The sequence below is a fragment of the Gouania willdenowi genome, chromosome 8 (genome assembly GCF_900634775.1).
Source record: "Gouania willdenowi chromosome 8, fGouWil2.1, whole genome shotgun sequence".
NCBI lineage: Eukaryota > Metazoa > Chordata > Actinopteri > Blenniiformes > Gobiesocidae > Gouania > Gouania willdenowi.
The window spans coordinates 9113929-9140115 of record NC_041051.1 but is presented as its reverse complement, the minus strand read 5'-3'; the positions used below and the strand labels follow the sequence as shown (position 1 = coordinate 9140115).

Genomic DNA, 26187 nt, shown 5'->3' with positions numbered 1-26187 from the left:
ATTTTTTTTCAATGACAAAACATAAAATGTGAAAATTTTTTTCAAAAATAAGATGCAAAGTGGAACATTTGATATGTAATTAGTACAGACGTGAGTAGATCTATAATTAATAGGAACATTGATTTTTGAGGCATTATTACTTTTAGAGCTATGAGCATTTATAGAAAAAACCCACAGTCTTTGAGCGTAGGTACCAAAACGGTACCCTTCATAAGTGTCTTCCTCTTTTTTTACATCAGATCTTTTCAACAACTTCAGACCTAACCACAGATATAAAGTTTTTCATTATATTTTTTATAAATTTTATATTTTTATGCCTTTTTTAATATGCTTCTTTGCAATGAACGCAAGTATTAGCATAGAAGCAAAAACAAATGCACAAATCGAGCGCATCTGTCAGTCTTCTAACTCTTCTGTCTCTGCCCTTGCTTTGTCTCACATACTCAAAGGTTCTGCAGTTGAAGAGGCTCCCTGGCAGACTTTGCCGCACAGTACAAGGGACATGTGTGCCTTGAGGCAAAGACAGGGAAAGAAAGACAGATGGGTTGGTGATGAGGACCGAGCTTTAAACACGGTCTGGGAGAATCTCAATTCACAGCCCTTTTTCAATTCCATGTCACTGTTAACTCAGCCATGAATTCTTCATTTTAAATAAATGAGTTTTGCATCTCCTAACATATATAATCTTCCATTTTTTGTGACGTCAACTTCATCGTAACCATGTATCCATTAAAACTATTGTTCAACATTGAACTGATATGCTCTATTTCTAACTCTTTCTTTCCCTGAGTTGCCCTCTAACATGGACTTTGGCACTGCACCGACTCTGACTAATCCTCTCCTGCTCACCAGCAACAAATTAGGTTTCTGCCTTGATTTACACTGATTCACATTCTGGATAACACCCATGAAGTGCAAAAAATCTCACTCTACAAAAAGTTAAAAGGTGACAAAGTTGCAACACATTCTGTTCAAACTAATCCAAAGGTCATTTCTCTTAACTTAAGGTCTATAGTGTTATATAGCCTACGCTTCCAGGCTTTTGAGATTTTAAATGGATAACAATTAAACTCATAGGCAGGTTTTTTAATCTTTAATTCATTGTTTTCTTCTCACAGCTGCATGTAAGATCCATTCATGCACAGATGCATCCAAATTACAATTTTTTTTTTTTTTTTTGCAGGTCAACTTATTAGTGCAAAATGTAGCTGCAGTAAAAGCCTCCCAGATCTGGATTTTATAGATAATTCCACCCAGTTGCTGGTTTTCTTCAAGTATCAGCGAGGTGTGGTATTCTTAAGGCTTTCTAGGTTTTGTCTGAATGTTCCGATTTAAATTCAATAGTCCGAAAATGTGTGATAGGTTAATTGAAGTCTCTGATTTTACAATCAAGGTGAATATCTTAGTTCTGTGCCGGAATGCCGACTTTCCTCACAGTGTTAGATACACAAATTGTTAAATACCGTTGTCATAAATAAGCAGAAATAAAACTCCTAATGAAGCACAAACAAAGTCCAATGTGTTCACACAGCGTATAAATTCAAACACTCACAGCATGTGCAGCACTAACAAGCTGCTACCCCATGTTTTTGTTTTTAAAAAGACTATTTTTGTTCTTTCAAACCCATGTAACATAAGGCATAACTAGATGTTTGCACAATGAAACAATGCCGACTGCTATCAGTGTTAAAATTCCTACAAAAGCAAACATTTTTGCAACAATGGACAAGACTATTGACTGTATAGTAGATGCAATGTGTTGTAAAGTCTTGAAACTGATTTCAAGCCTAATTAGGCATTGGAAAGAAAAAACGGTACAGCAGATATGCAGAGCAAGCTTTCATATCTCACATCATCAAGCCTCTTAATCAATATAATTTAGTCATGTTTGGATGATGAGCTGCAGGCTGAGCGGTCAAGGCTGAAGAGGAGACTGGCTTTAAATAGGAACTGAACAAACAAAGGGAACAGTAATGATTACAAAGCCACAAGAGGTTAGAAACCCAATCAAATGTCAGTGTCAAATTACGAGTTTATACAATATATGAAATTAAAATTGTTTTCGTAGAATGTCAAATTGTGCAGAGACTGATTCATTACTTGCCTTCTCATTGTGTCAGCATCTGTTTGTCTTTAATGTTAAAAAAAAAAAATAAAAAACTGTGGATTATTCATATTTAAGGTCTTTGCTGTATGAATAGGGCCTTAGATTATCCGTTTAAAATGTTCCAAAATTCAATTTCAGGATATACTTCTTAACGTAGTAGTTCCGTTTCGTGGCACAAGATTTTGCGCTTTATACACTGAACAAAGATATAAACGCAACACTTGTTTTTGCTCCCATTTTTCATGAGCTGAACTCAAAGATCTAAAACATTTTCGATAAACACAAAAGACCTATTTCTCTCAAATATTGTTCACAAATGTGTCTCAATGTGTGTTAGTCAGCACTTCTCCTTTGCAGAGATAATCCATCTCACCTCACAGGTGTGGCATATCAAGATGCTGATTGGACAGCATGATTATTGCACAGATGTGCCTCAGGCTGGCCACAATAAAAGGCCACTCTAAAAATGTTCAGTTTAAAAACACAGCACAATGTCACAGATGTTGTAAGTTCTGAGGGAGTGTGCAATTGTCATGCTGACTGCAGGAATGTCCACCAGAGCTGTTGCCCATGAATTTAATGTTCATTTCTCTACCATAAGCCGTCTTCAAAGGTGTTTTCAGACAATTTGGCAGTACATCCAACCGGCCTCACAACCGCAGACCATGAGTAACCACACCAGCCCAGGACCTCCACATCCAGCATGTTCACCTCCATGATCATCTGAGACCAGCCACCAGGACAGCTGCTGCAACAATCGGTTTGCATAACCAAAGAATTTCTGCACAAACTGTCAGAAATCGTCTCAGGGAAGCTCATCTGCATGCTCGTGGTCCTCATCGGGGTCTCCACCTGACTGCAGTTTGTGGTCGTAACCGACTTAGTGGGCAAATGCTCACATTCAATGACGTATGGTATGTTGAAGAGGTGTTCTTTCCACGGATGAATCCTGGTTTTCACTGTTCAGGGCAGATGGCAGACAGCGTGTGTGGCGTCGTGTGGGTGAGTGGTTTGCTGATGTCATCATTGTGGATGGAGTGGCCCATGGTGGCGATGGGGTTATGGTATGGGCAGATGTATGTTATGGACAATGAACACAGCTACATTTTATTGATGGCATTTTGAATGAACAGAAATCCTGAGGCCCATTGTTGTCCCGTTGAATGATTCATTCATGACCATCACCTCATGTTGCAGCATGATAATGCACGGCCCCATGTTGCAAGGATCTGTACACAATTCCTGGAAGCTGAAAACATCCCAGTTCTTGAATGGCCAGCATACTCACCGTTAGGGATGTAACAATTCACTCAACTCCCGATACGATTCGATTCATGATACGATTCTCTCACGATTTATTTTACAAAATGGGACTGTCGACAAATGATGACTGAAAAAATATTCCTTTATTTTTTTTGGGAAAATACTGTACTATTTTTATTTTATTTTTCATTGTCAAAAGAATCCCTTGATAAACTATTCAAAACAATGCAATTTAACTAAAAATAAATCTTGAATGAAATAAATAAAGGAATAATGCAAATGAAGAAGCCTATTAGTTTAAATTCTGGTTCTATAGTAAACAATACAAAACTGCATAATAGTTCTTTTTTTTTTTTAAAAGTGCGACTGAAAATGTATTTTGTGCCTTAACAATTGGACTTAAAAAAAAACAAACACTCATTGCACTGTATTTGCGTCAGATATTTGTTTGGACCAGCAGAGGGCGCTGTTAACCCAGTAGTCGGTTGGCATGCAGATATCCTTGCAGTGAAGAAGAGATGCTATGCTAGCAGACAGAGCTAATAGAAAAACGTTACTGTTACAGATATTCACGTAATATTACAGATATTCTTTCGGTGCTAAAGGGGTAAGGAATAATTTATGAACATGTTTAAGAGTAGAAGGCGGCCAGAAAGAAAGTAGTAGCAGATTCCGGCCGCCGCCTACACTTCTGGATGGCGCCCGCTGCTGTTTAAAAAAAGTACTGTGATTCAATTTTCACAGCATCGATGTGAACCGTGATACCTATGAAACGATTTTTAACTGCCTTACGAATAATCGTTACGTCCCTACTCACCGTACATGTCACCCATGTACGGGATGCTCTGGATTGACATGTTCCAGTTCCTGTCAATATCCAGCAACTTCACAGCCATTGAAGAGGAGTGGACCAACATTCCACAGGCCACAATCAACAACTATGCCAACTATGATCAACTCTATGCCAACTATGATCAACTCTATGCCAAGGAGATGTGTTGCAACTGTGTGAGGTAAATGGTGGTCACACCAGATACTGACTGCTTTTCTGACCCCGCCCAGACCCCACAATAAAGCAAAACTGCACATTTTTGGGTGGCCTTTTATTGTGGCCACCCTGAGGCACACCTGTGCAACAATCATGCTGTCCAATCAGCATCTTGATATGTCACACCTGTCAGGTGGGATAGATTATCGCTGCAAAGGAGAAGTGCTCACTAACACAGATTTAGACAGATTTGTGAACAATATTTGAGAGAATTAGGTCTTTTGTGTTTATAGGTAATGTTTTAGATCTTTGAGTTCAGTTTATGAAAAACGGGAGCAAAAACAAAAGTGTTGCGTTTATATTTTTGTTCAGTCGATTTAAATAATTATGTTGGTGAAAACCTTTCTAACACTGGTGAGCCAAGAAATAAAAATTGTTATCGTGCAAAAGTTTCAAGAAAAGTATAAATATTCAAGGTGGAAAAGTAAAAAAAGAAAGTTTTGAGCTTGTTTGGAGGTGTCAGGGTGCGTGATCCCTTTAGATGTGACGGGTGTGGATCGCTGAAGCAGAACGCCTGGTCCCCGACAGTGTTGGCTCATCCTGGAGGTGCAGTTGGTATTTATCTGAGCTGAGAAGAGAGTGTTCTTTTGCTTGTGTGGGGTGATGAGCTAATTCAGATTGCAGTTAGTGTGTAGATGAGTGTGTTTTTACATCGAGGGCTTGAGTGTCTGTAAGGTCTGGAGTTTAACAAGTGTCCAACAAGCTTCAGAATGTTGTGACACTAAGTTGAATACAAATGTATATTGTATTGCTTGTGACTGGTGTAGTAGTTAATAATGGAAGAGAAGCTGGAGGTAATTTCCCAATTTCGGTTGGTATCCTGCTAAGACATCATTATCCCCTCCTAAATTGTTCTCATTATTGTCTCTTGGTTACTATCAATTTGTTTTAGTCTCATCTATTATTTACTTATTGGCGACTGTTTAAAAAAAAATTATTTTTTACTGTGCACCTGTTTTTTGATTTGGGTTGCATTTTTACATTTACTGTGACATTCTCACTATGGAGGGACGCGTCTACAGCGCCACCATCTTAGAGGAGATAACTTTGACAGGACAGGGCAAAATTGTCTGGCTGAGACAGGGAGTCAAATACTAAATACTCTTATAGATAGTTTTCTGTGAGAATTGTTTATGTTCTTGTTCCTTGAATATTTCAGTTCTTTGGCTACAATAATAATAATAATAATAATAATGATAATAATAATAGCAATAACAAAATAACTATAATACAATAATAAAAACAATAATATTAATAATAAACAGTATTTAATAATATTAATAAGGTAATATCAGAATGTAATATAATATAATACTAATATTGCAATAATAATACAATGAAAATACCAGTAATAATATAAAATATTAATAATAAAATATAATGATAATTATAAGAATAGCAATAACAATAGTACAGTAGTAGTACAATTATACATTAATAATAATTGTCAAATGAAATGTTTAGCCTTAAGCAATGTTGTCAATAAATACCTCTGGGTTCCTATCTATCTATCTATCTATCTATCTATCTATCTATCTATCTATCTATCTATCTATCTATCTATCTATCTATCTATCTATCTATCTATCTATCATGTCTGATGTTTATTACAAACAAACCATGTGAAAACTCCTTATGAATTGAGAGATTTATGACAACTTTAATGGTGTAAACACATCATTCCTCTATAGATATAATGCACTGTAGGAGCGATTGCCACCGTTCCAAGATGGCCGCCCTGTAGACGCACCGCTCTAGTGGGCTGCAGCAGTCGATGAGCCGTTTACGTATATGTCTATGATACTCTCCCCCTTATTAGGAGGTATCCTCACTAATGTTACCCATTTTTTTTTATTCTATCGGTAGTTAACTCCTCCTACACCGTTTTTCCCGATTTTGACAAATAAGCTATCAAAACGTTCAGAAACGTTTCTGAGGTTTATGATTCTAACTTTCAAACTTTATGAGTCATGAAATTTTTTGTGAAACTGAATTGACTTTTCTGCTCCGATCCCATTTTTAGAGTGTACAGCTGGTTAAGCTCGTGGAGCTGCCCCACTTTTTTACCTTCAAATCTTTGCAAACACATTACAAACCATTCAATCTTTAACATGTTCAGATAATATGTTCAACACATTTAAACCTTTTTCACCTTTTTGCTAATGTTAAGCTATTGCAAGGTTAATGCTTGGATAATGCTATTGCTAGGCGAATGCTAATGCTAGTTTAATTCTAATGCTGCTAGGCTAATGGTATTGCTAGAATAATGGTAGGTTAATGCTATAGCAAGTGAATATTATTGTTAGGTTAGTGCTAATGCTAGGTTAATGCTATTGTTTGGTTAATGCCAATATTAGGCTAATGCTATTGCTAATATTATTACTAGCTTAGTGCTAATGTTAGGTGAATGCTTAAGTTAGTGCTAATGGTAGGTTAATGTTATTGTTAGGTTAGTGTTAATGCTAGGCTAATGCTGTTAGTGCTAATGCTAGGTTAATGCTAATGTTAAGTTAGTGCTAATGTAGGCTAATGCTATTGTTAGGTTGTTGTTAATGCTAGGTTAATGCCAGGCTAATGTTATTGCGAGGCTAATGCTAAGGCTAGGATAATGCTAATGCTAGACTAATGCAAAAGCTTTCTAATGTTAGTATAATACTATGCTAATGTTAATGCTAGGTTAATTCTAATGTTAAGCTAATGCCATGTTAAGCTAATGCTAGCTAATGCTCAGCTAGTGGACCAGCACCAGCATCCTGACTTGTTTTTTCTTCAGGAAATGCAAATATTATAGTTACCGATGTATTCTTTGCAATGATTGTGTACAAGTGTTTTTTTTTATGATTGCAACTCAAAAATAAATAGCAGGGTCAGCTCTTAATATACTGTGGATAACATATGATGTCATGTGTGGATCATATAGAGACAGCCATGTGTGTGAGAGAGAGAAAGAGTGCTCCAGGCCAAATGATGGAAAGAAAATGCGAGAGGGAGACAAGTAGAGTTAATGCAAAGGTGGAAAACTGTGGGTGTAACTTTCCCTGACAGTTATTTGCACAAATTGTCATCACAGTGAGGACATTGGTAGTATAGTGGTTGCTGGAGGTGTGTTGTGAAAGGTGTCCTGCTCTCTGAGTGAAACGGATGTCAGCAACCATAAAAATGTTAACATGTGACGTTAGTGGTCATTATGGAAAGCACTGCTGTAGAACTGTTAGTACAAGTGATAAGAGGAGTAGTCAGTGACAAATAGTAGATACATGATGGATTGATTGTCTTTTGTTTATGCCTAATTATTTTTAATGGATTCACCAATAAAGTATGCAAGTATTTGAACTGTTTGAACATGTAGGACTGCCCTAAAGAATACTTGGAGAGCGCACAATGTCCCCTATCTGTATTTCAGCTAGCATCTGAGCTAACAACTTTACTTGTTTCAGAAATATTGTTCTTTCTGTCGTTACTAAGAACATGGCCAAACCACAATGAGAAATAAAGAAAGTGAGTAAAGAACTTTGATTATATGGGTTCACGTTTGCTAAACTTTGATAAAAGATGATTTCTTCAAACCACCAATCTTAAATTACAGGTAGATGACTAGATATTAGATAAGTGATTTCTAAAACCAATATAGGAGGAAGGAAATTGAACCTTTGGCTTCATGGTGAGAGTAGATTGCCAGATCATGAACCAAAGTCATTATTACCTCCACAACCTTTTTCTTAATATGTAATTTCCTGTTGTAAAACGTGTGAGGTATAGTATGCAGAAAATAACCGTTTTGTCGATTATAGATACAAAATAATTTTTTTTTTTCATTCTTTTATTTGCAGAACTTTTGAGAACACCAAAACCTCTGCCAAGCTTGGGAAAATGTCTCCTTGATAGACACTGTGAGTGAAAAGAAGACAAAGGCTTATGTGACTTTACAAACAACAGTGAGGATTGAAAGGAGAGCGAACATCGAGGAGGTAAGATTTATATTTCTCAAGAACTCTCACACGCACTTGCAGTAGATCGGGCATACAAGTGTGTGTCGGCAGTGTTTCTCACATTTAGTGAACGCTGAGGTCCAAGCATTCGTTAGTGTCTTCTTAAGCATATATTAAACCATCTACCCTGCTTTTATTTCGCTTTCTTACTGGCTCCACTGTCATTAGTGCTGACAGGACGTGTCTTACCATGACTATTACATTCAGTTTGTGCATGTGTGAGCTTTCTGTGTGTGTCAGGCAGACATAAAGTAAAAACAGTAATTGTTGTAATTATTTCTTCTCGATCCTCTCCCGCCTACTGCACTTGTGTTGGGAAAATCTGCACTACTTGAGCAAGAATGGATTGTAACACGATTTATCCATCTTTTTTTTCTATGAAATGAAGTTTCACACTATCCAGTTGTGCTTGTCTGTCATTAGAATAATTACTATTGCCAGAAGGAAAGACGTCACACAATAACAGAAATAAAATAGTCTGGAGTCAAATGCTCACAGACTTATTCATGCCAAAGAAAATGAAGACTTTTGAAACCTTGTTTAGCAACACTTGAGTCTGTTCTCACCACATCATGCTGCGTACCACGTAGAGGGTGCCTTGGTTGTTGACTGGTGCTACAATGATGCAGAGTCACTGATGATGCTGTTCCTACCCTGATGTTAGGGTGGCAGTACGCTCGACACCCACTGTTTGCTCTCAATACTTGAAGATGGAGTTTGCAATCCTGAAACACTTTTTGTTATTCTGGGTGTAACAGTCCTTCCATCCTGAGAGTAGTTGATACATTATGCAATCAGAAAAACGAAGGAAAATAATCAGCCCTCTATAGCAGCAGGAATCCTGTAAAACATCTTACCAATCCCCGCCATTCGGTCTGAAAGGAAATAACCAATTAGATGGCTTCATGTGCTGTCCTGGACACACCCCTTTCAGTTCCTCCCTTTTCCTGTGTGCAATCTCGTCACGTAACCCTGTTCCCAGAAATATTCAGCACAAATTATAGCCAACACAGTACTTAATAATCAGGAAAGTAGGGTAGTGTGCAATGTAATATACTCTTCTGATTCCTGTACAATAATCTGGCAATGTGCAATATAATGAGGACCTGAGCCTCCAGGCAGCTAGCACCATGTACTTTAGCACTCTAGCATTACAGCACTTTAATTAGCACTCTAGCACTTTACAATCCACGGTGTATAATGTTCATGTTCCCAAATTTCTAGGTCTATTTTTTATCTCTATTCACCATTATTGTGTGTTATCTGTCTTTTTAATATGCTCTGTGTGTTTTATTCCATTACTGATGCTTGTTTGTTTTATGTTAAAACAAACCTGCTAATGGGGCAGGGGATGGAAATTAGCCCCTGGCTACAATCCCATGTATTTACATGAAAACTTTTTTTTAAAAATACATATTGTCCCGTTTAAAAAAAAAAATGAATAAGTTAATAAATAAATGTGAAATCTCATATGAGACATCTCACGACCCTGAAAGGTGATGCAGAGGTTGTTGTCTTTCTGTTGGACAGCTCATTATTTGTTTTGCTTTGAGGGGATTTGTTATTTTTAAAATCAGATGCAAATTCAGGCTTGCAGGGTTGTGGGTTTGGACGACACCCCAATGGGAGCATATGGGAGGGGGAGTAGAGGGTGGAGCATTGAGGAATTTCTGCTTGCTCAAATCATACTAGCCTTCTAAGACTGCAGATGTTACCTTTAATATGCACCATATCATGCTATGTTTTTAAATAATAATGAAGAGCTTTGTTGTCATTGTGCTTATGTTAGTTTTCTCTAAGGTGGTTAGCACATCTTCCTTAAAGGAAGAAGGTCCTGGCTTTAAGCCCACGGTTGACACTTAGGCCCTTGCTATATGGAGTTGGATGTTCTCTCCATGCTTGTGTTTCCTCTAATACTCAATCTCCTCCCATCACCAATCTCTCTAGATCGCCAATAGGGGTAAATGGGAGTGTTAGTGGTTGCCTGTGGTTGCCTTGTGATGGACTGGTGCCATGTCCAGGGTGTGCACCTGTTGAGAGCTGGGGATAGGCACCAGCAGACCCTGAACAGGAATAAGCAGGTCAGAAGTTAAATTATTGATTTATAATCCTTTATATATCAACTGGTCAAGAATTTGACTTTACCCTTCCAACAGGATTAGCTGTAGATATTATAGGACAGTGGTTCTCAAACTTTTTGGCTCAAGTACCCCATTTCTCTTATTTGTGAATCCAAGTACCCCCCTTAGTCCGGCTGCAACATTTTGCTCAGAATACTATGAACAAAACAACTATAGGGATATAATGATGAATGAATAAGTGATAACACATTTTAAAGAATCTCATTTTGAAAATAAGTAAAACAAAGCAGTATTTAGTGGCTCCTGATGCCTAATTTTGAATGCATTTTCCACTCTCTCTTGTGCCATTGCGTACCCCTAGGGGAACACATACCCCCATTTGAGAAACACTGTTATGGGATAACACTAGAGTTAGAGTTGAGTTTATTTGTCATTGCACATGTTACAGAGCAACAAAATTACATTTCAGTTTCATCCCGTCCAAGAAAACATGAAAAGACAATCATAACATGGGAGCACAGGAGCGGGAGAACTGCGGTTCGCCACAAGGGCGGCGCCCCTTATTTAGATGAGAAATGGGATAACAATGATGGGGAGAAAGAAGAGATAAAAAAGGCAAAAACCAAACTAGGCCTATAAGCTCATTAATGGAATTTTAGGGCTGAAATAGTTTCTCACCATTGTGGGTGGCCATCATTTTCTTGTGTGTGTTAAAGCTTTGTTTTATAGTATATAACCTAACAGTAGTGTCTGTGGTCTGTCCTGTGGGAGCAGTGTGTGTATGGAGTGCCTGAGGTCTCTTTTCTAACTATTGATCCACAAAAACATCGGAGCCAACAACCTCCTGTGGGAGAAATATTTAAGAGCTGCTTCCTTTTTGAATATTAAGCTGATAAAACCAATTTAGACTTAAAAATAATTTAAGATGTATGCAAACCCTACATGTGGAAACAGGCCTTATGCTTTTACATGGTGGCATAAAATGGTAAAACATGGATTAAATAATGTGTTTATTAATAAATGATTCATACAAAGTGACTAATGTCTCCAATTGGGTCATGTTTTTGCCCCTCCGACAGACTCTTGTTACCAGTTATGTAATCTCTGCTTAATTAGAATGGCTGCAAGCATTTGCCCCTTTTTCCTCCTTCTTTGCACAGTCTGTTAAAGGGTTGAAAATCCCCTCCTGTAAGTCGAGGCTCATCCAAAGGTCAAAAAAACAGAATGATTTAACATTGTTCTAGTTGTTTTATGACCAACCAACAGTGTAACATTAGGATTTTTCAAATATTTGTCTTTGACACAATCCTGAAATAGGATTGATCCTTATTGTTGTACACATTGGTTTACAGCAGAATAAACACTTGTAAACACTTAATTCCTAATGCTAATTTAATTCCAAATTAAACTTAAATCCAAACTAGGTGACATGCAGACTTTCTCACGGACACACACTGACCTATTAAAACACACACACGAACCTCTGTAAACGCAATAAACGGAACAGGCTTCACCGGACAGCTGGCACTAAGACGGGGAGACGGGAGTAAATGCGTCCCCGTACTGCATTCACAGGCTGTAATATCACCAAGTTTATCATTTTACCAGTTGTTAGAGCCACTATCTTTACCAGGGAGCAAATATTTATTCCTGGTGATTGTTTTCCAATGTTTTACTGGGTGTTATTTACCGGTGATTAGTTCCTATCCCGCGGTCCAAACTGAAACTGTGCTGATTCAAAATTACAATCAAAATAAAAGTGAAAACAGTTCTCATGTGTGGTCTTCTAGCCAACAAAAGGTTTGTTGTGTGTTTTCTCCTGATTAGATGTGATACGTCATGTTCTCCCCCTGTCCAATCAGAGCCTCCCAACCCCCAGACCTAAAGCGGAATTGAAATAAAGCAGAATAAACCGGTTTTCCATGTAAACCTCAATTTTGGAATTACGATTTCCGTATAAACACGAAGCAGAACACTTTAATTCTGAATGATTAATAACTAATTCCGAATTGAAAAACATCATGTAAACCGTGGTCATTGTTTCTCTAAACTCTCTCGTTAATAAGGAACCGGGTCATTTTTTTTACTAACCAACAGTCTTAAAGGTATCGTTACTTTGTATCCTCTAAACCAGGGGTGTCAACTCATTTTAGTTCAAGGGCCAAGTACAGATCACAAGTGGGCCGTCGATTTTAGGTGGAAAACTAACAATTTCAACATTAATCTGCCCAAGTTTGTTGGTTAATGTATAAACTGGAAAACAAAGTATGGAAGGTATCAACAATATCTTAGAAATAAGTGACAGATGGTTAAATGTTGTTTGATTTTTGATTTTTTTTTTTTTTTTTTTTTTACCAATTTTGATATAATTTGGGGAGATTTGCAAGATTTTTGAAAATTTGCAGGATTTTGGAAAAAAACTTGGGTTTTTTTAACAACATTTTAGAACTGAATTGTAAATGGTAAATTTGAACAATTGACTCATGTTTTCTCTGTCATTTTAACTTTCTCCTGTGGACCGAATTGGATGCTTCAAAGGGCCCAATTTTAGCCCCGGGCCTTGAGTTTGACACGTGCTCTAAACAAAATGAAAAGGAACTAATATACTCCAACCTTAAGAGTGAATATAACATGTATGTAAGTGTATTTTAGAAACATCATTTCTTCTAGTAACATTGGCATTGTATATTTAACAGGTTTAGTATGGGGGCAGCTAGTGTGTGGTTCCAGTAGCTGAGCACAGGTCAATTATATTTCAATCCACCCCTTTTAAATGTTCTTTGAATCCTTTCAAACATTGACAGGCACTTATTTCCTAATGTATTAAGAAAAAATTAGGTGTACCGGCCTCGTTTATGTTGTAATTTAATCTTGGACAAGCCCCCCATGTTCAGGTATTTTGTGAAGCCAAAAAATGAGGAGTTGCTGGTAATTTGCACCCAGAAGTCCGTAGCCTCACCAGCGCCCTCATTTATTCACCTTGCATGAAACGGGTGCAAAACCTGAGTGCCTATTGTGTCGTACGCAAGGACCAATGTGTGATTTCTGAAGCATTTGTATCTGACCAATCCCAGCGTTCAAATGATTGGGTGTTGATAATAGAGAGACATGTCAAGCCTCAAATATTTCCCGGTTTTGATGCCCCGCCCACTGAGGTCAAAAAAACGTTGGCAGGAAAATAAACGTTTCCGAGATGAAATAATATCATCACAGCTGAGGTGAAGAAAATCTAAGATGTTCTTTTCGGAAGTGTGAAAACTAGAATGAAGGAGCTCATTTTAAATGCTTTGTGAAAGAGGAAGCTGTTGCTAATTCTTGTTCATGTGGATCTCGTTGCGTTCTTTCTTCTTACATGGACTTTTTTTTTGTCAAGCGCTTTGAGATGACTTTGTGGTAATATGCGCTAATAAATAGAACTGAATTGAAAGAGATTAACGGAGGCAGTGAACAGTGTTTCCGTATTTGAACGGACTCAAGCTGAGGTTTGAATTAAATTCAGACTTAACCATTGCTTAATGATGGTTTAAATTAAATGTACTCACCCACAGCCTAAAAGCGTAAAATCCCTGCAAACACTTCTTAGTTTTAGAGTTCATTAATGTAGCTATACTTAGAGCTGATTATTTTGTTTAATTTGAATGAATTCATTTTATTTTGACAAACCTTGTATTTTATACAGATGCCTTGTGGAAAATAATTTTGTTCCAATTGTGCAAGGTTCCGTCTCTTCCTTTCTTAAGTTTATACATGAGATGTTTACTGTATGTAAGGGAACCATGGGCAACATTTATTACAAAAACAAATGTGGGGGAGAAAAAGTAACTTTAACTTTGAGTACTTTTTAATTGAGCTACTTTTTACTTGCACTTGAGTAATTATGTATGACTTACTTGTACTTTCAATCAAGTGACATTACTTCTCCTTGAGTAGGATACGTCAGTACTTTTCACATCTCTGTATATTTCTAAGGAACACAGTAATGTAAAATGTCACACTATGTTAATGACCTTGAATGGGGACCAATGACCCCGAGATGATATTTCAGGTCTATCTGTGTGTCCATTATTCCCCCTCCACTCACACAGTGTGTGTCTGTCACAGCAGCATCTGTCCATGCACCACCTGTAAACCCCCATCCACTGTGGGTTGCTGCTTCTCAGTTTGGAACCATTAGAGCTGTCGCATCAGTGGCAGCTTTTTTTTTTTTTTTTTTAATTTCCAGAGGTCATTACAGGAATTAGTGTGAATCAGACTCTGAATTAAACAAATGTGAAAAGTGGTTTTGGTTTGTTATTTTGTTTTTAATGTTACTGTCTTGTAAGGATTCTTATCTCTATTCTAAACATTTTCTAATTAAGAATACTGATATTAGTTATAGTTCTAATGATATTCCATGTGTGACGTCACTCACATGTGTACGTGTACCCTATATATTCAGTGACCTGCTTAATCAGCAACTGTAACCCTGTAAAAATGAGTACGGTTGGTCACACAGTTACATCCGCCAGTGATATAATCGTCCATATGGAGTAAATCCCTTTTTTCCTTTCATGTGTGAGGATTCTGCTAAGTGCCAGGGCCCCGAGGAAGATGCCGTCAAACTGACTTTCTCTATAGTTAAGTATAAAAGTAAGACTGGCCACTTAGGGAACCATATAACCAGTTTGATGGCTAAACTAATGAAAATGGTTGTGTTTGAACAGGGATGGATGTAGGACAAATTCATGGGATGGCAAGAGGGTGGCAACATATGTCAGACTTATATATATATATATATATATACTGTATACACTCTAAGAAAAGAAAAGTTGATTTTACTTAACTATGTTATGTCAACCAGTTCCACGCAACTGCATTGTTTAAAATGGAAACGTAAAACACTATTAATGTGAACAACACATATTTAGTAAATCTCACATACATTGCAAAAACACAACAACATTATGTTGGATTTACATACACAAAATTAGGTTTATTTAACATTATTGCGTTCAATTAACTTAACGCAAAACAACATTATGAATGTGGTAGATTTGTGTTAATGCTACACCTTAATTGTAAATAAATACAAATAAAGTTGCTTAATTTCAATTTAGCCTTTATTAAAATTTGGCAACATTCAAGGCATTTACAAATAACCACATGTGTATATACACAGTCACATAAAACAAGCCTGCTTATGAAATACATAAAAATACTCTTGATCCACACTGAATTTAACATATACAAACATGGTTCAGTATAGAGGGCTTTCACGGCACGTCATCAACCCAAAGTCGCCATTTTGGAGATAAATAGCAGGATTCCAAACAGTACGCAGACGGGCAAATGGTGAATTATTGCCGTGTTTTTGTTTGTACTAATCGGTCAGACAGTGAAAAACATGTAGAGTTTTATAGACTACCAAAAGTTAGAACAAATCAGGGAGAGCAATGTCTGCATTTTGCAGTCAGGAGTTCTACATTAGTGACATGGTCAACTCACCATTGTTGCTGGTGTATAAGCAAACACCCGCCGCCCTCGTCTCCCGTCTTGCATTTAAATCCAGCTTCAGGTCCAGTTTTTTCTCCAGGGAGCGGACGAAAGAAAACAGCCTTTAATTTAAAACCAAACATTATTTATTGAATTAGTGATGGGACATGATGAATGTATATTGCACATGCTTGGTAGAGGTCCTCCACTAATAAATACCCACACACACACTGTATAGACAATAAATAACAATTTTTTTAAAAAAAGACAGATTAGAAGACGTGCTTTTCAAAATGAGGTATTATGTGGGACCCACAGTAATGTTGGGACTGTTATGGACAGGAAAAAACAACAGAAAAGCCCCCTAAGCGGTGTTTCAACCAGTGTAGGGGGCTTTTCTGTTGTTTTTGAAATCTGGTTAGGGTGACATCACACCGTTGGCGGCCCCTAAGCTCAACAGCACTGGTGGGAACCCTGATTATGGGTGTATTCGTCTTGCTGATTTTTTATAAAACCAAAGTGAAAAGTAAGAGTGAGGCAGTATGCACTCTGCCTCATGAAAAGGGGGTGCTCATGTACCCAAATATTCATCTTTGAATCGAACAGCTAAAATCTCTCTATTTTCCCCTCATATCAACGCCAGATTAACGTTTGTTTGTGTGGAAAGCTTGATTTTATTAACTTCTTACATTCCTGCATTCAGACACGATCAACGCGCATCATTATCGTCATCATCATATGTCATCAATGTTTCACTTGTTATTTACTCTTGTAGTGGATCAAACTATGGCTTTACGTTGTACATATAGTGCTAAAATAGTTGAGCATCAGTTTGACGTCTGTCAGAGTTTGATTGTAACGAGCAGAAGCAGTCGAGGCCCACACCGCGGCACACAGCTGATCAGCTCCGCAATGCAACCCCTTGTAGGGCAAGGAGTCGGTGGCATGGGAAAAATTTAATGAAATATAACACATTTTGTCCCATTTAGAACTGGTAAATGTGAACATACTAGAAATGCTGATGGTCAATCTTTTGGCGTACTTGTGTGACTCCTCCCACCCCCGTGACAGCATGTCAGTGTCACTTTGGATAGATTCTTTCCGTGAGTCTCTTCTGCAATATTATGAGTCTGTGTGGCTTAAATTGTAACTGAATACATACTTCTAATGCAATCTAACGTTTCACCTTATTGGGGCATTGCACTTATTCCAGGGTTAGAAGTGCGTAAGAGGAAAATAACTTCAGCAGACGGGAGAATGCGTGTAAGGCCAGGTTTGAATGCGAACGCCCACATTTCAGGGCCGCTCAGTAACTGCATAACTGGGATGAAGGTGCGCAGTGATTGACCTAAGTATAGGGGGACAGTAGAGTGCAGCCAAAAACAGCGCAGCAATGTGACTTTTTTGACTTACATGCATGGGAGAATAGAGTTTAACAATAAAGATTTACTCTCAGCTTGGACATCTTTAAAATGTTATATATTAAAATCTTATTATAACACACATAGTAGTCTTATACCACACATAACATATTATGTGTGGTATAATTGGTATTCTTTTAAGGTGACAATTGAACATTCTGTCCAGGGACTGCAGATGAAAAATAGGATTTTTAGCTAATTCTGGTATATTTTCAGTATTGACTTTAATGTACACTGTCTCTGTTAAATAAACCAATAAATGAAATAAATACAATTATCTCACATTAAGTCCAAGCAGATAATAACTAAGCATGGTTATGTTTTTCTCAGGATCCAGGGAGAATGTTCAACATTTGCGGGCATTAGAGAGTAACCGTTAATCAGCTGGAGACTCTTCGTAGAGATTTGTGTTGTCTGGATAACTTTACTTTGCATTGGTTGGTGCCAACTGCGGTGGAAAGGCTTTGTTTTATTGTGGCATTTGCCACCCTAATAGATGCGCCCACGTGTTATTGTGCATAACATAAAATTGCGTAGCAGAATGTTGTATCTTGCCTCAAGACTCCGTGACAAATGTCATTGTCTTGTGTTTATGAACAAATTAGTGTGCAAGAACATGCCATTGTCTGTTGCATACTAGTAATCTGTTCACAGAAGGATTCACAAACATTAAAGCATTAAAAAATAAGATAAAAAATTATTCTTAGATAGTGTGTACCGAGTTATGTTTTCACTAGCGTTTATTCATTTGTCGTTTGTCTGTTTGCACTGTTATGTCGACACTATTTTAACCTAAGACACTCCTTACGCCCTAGGTTCCCAAAGTAGGGTACGGGTACCCCCAGGGGTACGCAAATTGTCATAGGGGGTACATTAATAGAAATTTAAAAAACATTGATTCATGTACCCAAGTTTGTACTTTACAAGACGTATAAATCATGCTTAAAGTATGTAAGGCGCCAACAATATCCAAGCAATAAGTGACATATCAGTCCCTGCAGGATTTGCTCTTTCAAACTTCATTAATTTTGTGACCAATTTTTATTTAATTTGTGGAAATTGTGTTAAATAATTTTTTGAACAATTTTAAATTTAAAATGACTGCAGTCATGGGGAAAAAAAGCATGGGAAAATTGTGATTCTTCAAATATTGTGGAATATACATTGAATTTGTGTATTTAGATATCTGAGATATCCTAGCTGATTTGTTTTTTTTTTGTCTTTTTGACCATCAAGCCGAATTTGATGGTCAAAAGGCCAGATTTGTGCTGTATATGACATTATATTATGTTTTTATGTGTGCAGGAATAGGGGGTACATGGCTTCAGGTTAAATGTCTGACGGGGTACAGGACTGTGAAAAGTTTGGGAACCACTGCCTTACACCATGGGAGATTCTATTCAATTTTGTATGGGATTTAAATCAATGTACTGATTCTGGATCAGTATCAAAAAATAGAAAAGTTCCATATTGTAACAGCCATCTGTACCACACTCACATTAATCCCACAGGATAATCCCAAAACACACATATTAACTGTGTGTGTTGTGTTTTGGTTCAATTAAACAGTAGCTGTTGTTTTGACATGGTCAGCACAGAAATCTGGATTTACTGCATGCTTACATTGGCATACCTCCAAGTGAAATATTCCCACATGATTATAAACGGTTGGACTTTGAACTGAGACATTGGCAAAATGGCCAGTGTTTACTCTGCATACAAATTTTGGCTGATGTGGATAAAAACAATACCACAGAATTGTAGCAGTGACAGGATCAGTTTTCTTAGGCTTTAAATCCTGACTGTTCATTCTGAAAGCATAGATAAAGCTTTGGATTTCATCAGCATAAGTTAGATTTTCTGAGTACAGTACAGCCAACGGTTTCAGACTATCCACTCCAACACACTCTTGCATTCAGGCTGTGGGAAGCCCCTCGATTGAAATATTTTCTATTTTGAACATACAAAGCAGAACTGCCCACCCATCACCTCATGTGGTACTTATTTTATTTCTTACCTTTACTTTCACATGTACTGTAGGGTGCAAAGATAAGTGCAATTACAGTGGGTACGGAAAGTATTCAGACCCTTTACATTTTTCACTCTGTTTCATTGCAGTGATTTGCTAAAATCATAAAAGTTAATTTTATTTCTCATTAATGTACACTCAGCACCCCATCTTGACAGAAAAAAAAAACAGAAATGTAGAACTTTTCGCAAATTTATTAAAAAAGAAAAATGAAATATCACATCGTCATAAGTATTCAGACCCTTTGCTCAGTATTGAGTAGAAGCACCCTTTTGATCTAGTAATGCCATGAGTCTTCTTGGGAATGATGCAACACGTTTTTTCACACCTGGATTTGGAGATCCTCTGCCACTCTTCCTTGCAGATCTTCTCTGTTCTGTCCCTTTTTTTATTTCCAAATACTTTGTCGAACTACGATATTTTAAATTCAGAATTCTTTGAAAAAACAACTATAAGCACAATGATGCAATGAATAAATGATAGCGCCCATTTTAAAGACTCTAACTTTGTAAATAAGTGGAATGAAACAGTATTTAGCCTTTATTTAATAGTTTTTATCATTTCCTAGTGTGGGACCAATACTGACCCTTGTGTTTTCAGTTCATGTTCTAATCAAATGATTTCAATCATCAATATTATGATTATCTTTTTTAACTAAAAATAATTTTTTAAATAAAATAAATTATAAAACCTATTTTAATGCATTCAGTTGTTTATTTTCCTCCTCTCTCTCTCTCCTCTCCTCTCTCTCGCTCTCCTCCTCTCTCCCTCTCTCTCTCCTCTCTCTCTCTCCTCTCTCTCTCTCTCTCTCTCTCTCTCTCTCTCTCTCTCTCTCCCTCTCTCTCTCTCTCTCTCTCTCTCTCTCTCTCAATAACACCTAATTTAAACTCCAGGCAACCGTACATGGGGTTGCCTTAATAATAAATTAATTTGAAGAAATCATAGTTTTATTTTTGCATGACCATTATTAATTATACTGCATAGTTGGCATGTAATTTGAATGTGAGGTGATAATAGTGTTGCTAGTAGCTCTTATTCACCATGTATATAGCTTTTATCCTTTAAAAAATGTGCATTTACTTTGGAATGACCATGGCTCAGGTGGGAGAGAGGTTGTCTTCTGATTGAGAAGTTGGGGGTTTGATCCCGTCAATACCTGTCTACTGTATGTGTCTTGCATGGCAGCTCAGTCCAATTGATGTGTGAATGTGAGTGTGAATGGGTGATGAGCTGTTATTGTAAGTGTTTTGAGACTACTTCAGTGTGGGATGAAGCGCGATATAAATCAAGTCCATTTGCCATTTATCTGGATCAATGATCCTGATCATAGAATCATATCACTCACCTTTAAAAGAAGAATTTTTTAATCCCCATTAATAATGATACAGTAGGTCGAAATGTACAGTATATGAGCAGCACTCCCATTTTTCTGAAAATTGCAGTTAAAAGATGCAAGATCAAATCTGAATGAAACTCATTAGAGTTATTGAGGAACCAACCCAACATAACTGAGTCAAATTTCATTAAGATCGGTTGATAAAGGATTCATATATGACTTTCTGAGGTTTGCCATAATGAGACATAGGGGTTTTTGATTTTTTTAAACTGATTCAGAATAAAGTATATTCAACCGGAATTTATGGAATCTTCCATGACTTAAGGTCTATCTTTGGTTGAAAGTTTGTCAAAATCCAGGAACTTTGGACGTAATCCTGTGAACAGACAAATAAATAAACACCTGTGAATATATTACTTGCTTTGCAGAGGTAATTATAAAGAAGAAGCACACCAACTTTTTTCAATAAAGAAAAACAATTTAAAAACATATTTTGGTTCCACTGTTTGCATGTATTATTTTTGATACACAATATGCTGTTTTAGGTAAATGTTGCTTTTTTTTACAGGATGACAAGGGGATGTTCCTTTAGGTTTCAAAGTATCCAAAGTTACACATACACATGCCCTTTATTATTAATACCTAGCACGGTATTGCTGGCCACATCGCTTTTTACCAGAGAGTATAAGACAGAGTGATGATTAAAATAGTGAAAGCCTCCCCCCTCGTGCTTTGTGCCATATATGTTGCATAAGCCACCTCCCACTGATCTACCACTATAATCAGATCAGCATGCTGACAAAAGCTGAATCCCCAGAGCCACGGTAAAACAAGAGTATTTCACAGGGAAAAAAGCACAATAAGTGATAGAGTTTGAGGCAAATGATGAAAGTGAGCGTGAAGTTCGTCCCATTTGGATTTTATGCATCCATAGAGCCAGCTTTAGGTTTCCTTTGAGTGCGATTTTGTTTCAATGGGCAAATACATCACAGTGGGGAATAGTGCATGTATGTGAGAGCGTAAGTGAGGATGCTCTGTCTGTATTTTATGAGAGCAATGATATTTCCAGGTTCATTAATCTTTAATACCCACAAGAAAGGGGAAAGGGAAGATTGCCTGGAAATCAAAGTGTAAAACTGTGTCATTGCTCTCTCTGTGCTTTAGACAGTCTGCTAAAGAAAAGTTTTCCTCCTATCAGTGTTGGACCATCAGGGCCAGCAAAGCCTTTTCTGCTGACCTGGACTTATCCAGAATTACAGACTTTTGTTTAATTAAATCTGAATAGTTTGTAGTAAATCCTTTAACGTCGTGCTTCTTCTTTCCTTCCCTTCACAGAGCTTTTCTCTTGCTTGTTCTGCTACGTTTGGTGTATTTATAAAATAGGTTTTCATCCAATCAGGAATAACAGGCAGATATTTGTGACCTTGGCAATTGAAGACCTGCAGAAGAAGAAGAAACTGAAACAGGATTTAACTTGCTGCTTAAAGGTGCAGTCCGCAACTCTCAGATCCCTCCCTCCCCGCTGCTCTCTTGCCCTGCCTCCAAACTTTCCAAAGTCCCTCCCTCACAGGAGCTAACAAGCTAACGTTAGTATGACAGCAACATCACAGTAATATAACATGCACTGTTAAAAGCATATTACTGCAGTGCTGCTCTCTCTCTATGTGCACAAACCTCAGGAGCAGCAGCAACAACACAGTGTCACTTACAGCAGCCCACACGGAGGCTGCTGCGCTCACATGAACAACACATGCACTACAGAGCTCTAGTGTAACAATTACAAATCAAACATAATGTAAATCAAGCAGCAGTAATTACCTTTCAAGCAGAAAAGTCCACCAATTCCATCTTCTACTCCTTCAGACCATACACTGTAAAAAAGACGGCGCTCCAGCCCCGGGAAAGGGGCCGGGACTGTGGGCAACAGCTGTCAGACAGTCCATCAAATGCAATCCTGGCTCTGATTGGTTCTTTTTGCTTGGTCGCGGTGCATTCTGGCAATCTGCCAAAGGCTGCAGGAACAGCAGGAGGGACTCAATGAGCCTGTTTTTTTTTTTTTTACACAAACTACTAGTTTCATGTAAAGCTGTCCTTACATTGTGACAGCTTTAGCAATATGACAAAAAGTCACTTTTATAAGAGTTATAGAGAGCAGACCTGCACCTTTAAAAGGCACACTGTGTAACCTTTGGGCGACTAGGGGCGCTAGACCCGTAACTTTCAAGTCAGGCCAGCCCCTCCCTTGTCCTTTTGATTGTGTATGCAGACAGTAGTTGACCTGTAACTTTGGGATAAGGATAGGCTCCATAGGCTGGGGTGCGAATTGGGGGCTGAGCTCACGCCGCGGCTGGATGAGCAGCAACTGCCGCCGCCGCCCTCCTCCTCCCCGCCACGATGGCCCCCGACCCCCGGCCACCGCGGGTCAGGAATCAAGGAACGTATGCCATATTTGACTCTCGATAGATGATGGCCGATGGTATAAAATTGTAACTCAACAGCCTTATAATGTGTTTTTTTTTTTTTCTTGTAGTATTTGATATACATTTACACTACAGGTACCCCTTTAAATCAGTGGTTACCAACTGACAGACTTGAAAAATATAATTTTCTTTGCTTTATAATTACCATTCTATAATATGTAATTGTACATTTTATGTTATTTGTATGAGTTTTTGAAGATAATAGCCCCTAATTTTACCTTTTTTGTTAAAGGTTACATTTTTTTGTCTATTTTGTGGAAATATTGGTGTAATGGGGAGGTGGCTGAACTTTTTTTATTCTTCAAAGGGGGTCACAATAGATTTTGAAGTGTCTATCAAAACATGAGCTGATCATTCTAAGCCTCTGATTGGATGGTCATGCAGAAGAATGCCAGTGTGAGGAGCATCTGCCGTTATACCCTGTAGAGTAAAGTCAGAAGCTATAATGGTAGGATGATAGTGCTTTATAAAAACCTTTGGAGAAATCAGAATAAATGTACAGACAAACATAACATCACCATGGGAGGTTAATGAGGCTCACTGTGATCGTAGATGACAGATGAGGCCTAAATAAGCGTAATTGGTTGTTTATATTTTAGATTCCCTCCTTGTAACTTCTAATCAATGTAAATGAGAAGAAAAAAAAATCTTGTTAATGAACAATGTAAAACAACAAGCTTCAAACAGTCTCCTAACATTAACATGATGTATCTATGTATTTATATATGCCATTTGTTCAGATGAAAATAAACCGATATACTTGGATCATGTACCAGCCCCTAATTTCACTATCATGCAGTCAAGATATTAAGGATTTTTTTAAATTTTTTTTTTAATCTATTATTAGATCAGAGAACAGAAAAATCGCAAGGCCCTCGTCTGTTATCCAGATATCCAGGTAATTGCATCTCTAGTCAAGGATGAATTTACAGATGTGGGACACATGAATCTCCATTTGAGCACAAAATAAACTGTGCTGTCAGCGTTGCTTTCTGTACGAATGAATTCACCTCTTGTTACCTGCTCTATGAGGTGATTATCTAGCTATATGAAACTTCACAACTCATCATCAGACACATATCAGTTCTGTAAAGTAGATACTTTTTAAAATTGAAACGAGCACACTATTAGGCGCATATACTGTACATAAAAGATGTGTAACCTGCAGATGTGGATGTTTAGCACCTCTGCCTCATACCAAGTTTCAATTGCATGGACTTGGAGGACCATTCTTTGTAGAGTTTGTATGGTTTCCTATATGCATGTGTAAATTTCATGTGATATCCATTCATTTGTACCTCTATCAAATGTGCACTCTAGTAAAAAAAGAATAAATGCACATTTTTCTTTAGCATGACGAAGCTACCTAACAGTTTTTAAATCAGGGGTGTCAAACTCATTTTAGTTCACGGAACCAGTTTGATCTCAATTGGGCCACAGGATCATAGGCTAATATATTGTGCCCTAGTTTGTACTTCGCACGTATAAATATGAAAAATGACTGTCATCATGTGATAAAGCATGGGAAAACTTTGAGCACCTGCAAATATTGTAGAATGTTCATTGATTTTATGTATTTGGAAGGACTGACACATCTATAAACTGAATTAGTTGCTGTTTTATACAATGAATCATGTGTTCTATGTCATTTTCCACTTTCACCTGCAGGGTGAATTGGATGCTCTAGCATACACGTCAAACTCAAGGCCCGGGGGGCAAATCCTGCCCTTTAGACCATCCAATTCCGCCCACTGGACAATGTAAAAAATTATATAAAATGTGAATCATTGTTGTAAATGAAACTCAACAATATTTGCAGGGGCTCACAGTTTTTTCCCTGTTCTTATATTGCATGATTGCAGTCATTTTTAATGTCAAACTGTTGAAAAAACTCCAAATTTCTTACAAAATCCTTCAGTTTTCTTCTAAATATTAGATAATATTTCACTTAATTAAATAGAAATTGGTCACAAAAATCTTGGAAATTTAAAGTGAAGAACTTCTTGTCACGTATTGCTTGGATTATTGTTGGTTTCTTACATATTTTGTATTTATGTATATGAAGAAGCGTAAAATAGGGCACCAATAACGTTGAAATTACTTGTTTTCCTGCATAATATCTTGATGATTAAAGTCTTCTAAACACTTTAAACAAGGTCATAAATGTATTCCTTAAAACATGTAAAAAGCCGTTCCAAACCATTTATAATGTAATTGTGGAGCTAGGCTTCACAAACTGTGTTTCCAATTTCTTGTGTTCAGGATTTAATGGGCGGGTAAGAAATCATAGCTGCGTTACGTAACGGAGCCATCATTAGCATAAATCCGACCCTGCTGCTGAAACACACCAAACTTCTGCGGCCCTCCAGCAGGCCAATTCGGCCCTAGCCAAAAACAAACCACATATTCAAACTCTTTTTGCACCCACAATTAATTTTTTTGCCTCTAGCGGGTGCAGTTATTATTCTACCTACCCGGGAAGGAATGCACATATTCGGACTCGGGCGGAGCAGACCTTTCCGCTAACACCTCGTTTGGCCGCCGATTCAGGCACTTTTGGAAAACCAACGGGAGAAGCAAGTATCGATGCTGGAGCCGCTTTCACACTGCTCTTCATCATTGTCGCAGTACATGGAAGCGGCACCCCTTCCCGCTCCTCTAACTGACATGCCTCCAGCGTTTCAGAGCAGAGAGAAGTGCTTCCCAGATAGCAAATTTTTTCTGGGCCACATCCGGCCCACGTCTAACACGTTCATCCGGCCCACATTTGGCATGGAATGACGGCACACAGGCGCTCCACGCCCATTTTCCAGAACTAAACTACAACCAAGCCATCACAATGCCAGATGTCAGCCAAAAGAACAGGCCAAATAAACCAGAACTGGCCCACAGGTGGGCCACTGTGCGCATTTTTTCTGGCCCACATCTGGCTGAACTCACCGTTCTGGTCTGGCCTATATA

General features: G+C 37.8%; 1 protein-coding gene across 1 annotated transcript in view; it reads left to right on the top strand.

Annotated features, from left to right (window-relative positions):
* Nucleotides 1-26187, top strand: part of elfn2b (extracellular leucine-rich repeat and fibronectin type III domain containing 2b) — a 138166-nt gene that overhangs the window by 50526 nt on the left and 61453 nt on the right. The window contains exon 2 of the mRNA XM_028455635.1: nt 8249-8386. The gene's annotated coding sequence lies outside the window, so the exon portion shown is untranslated. The remainder of the gene's footprint in view (nt 1-8248; nt 8387-26187) is intronic.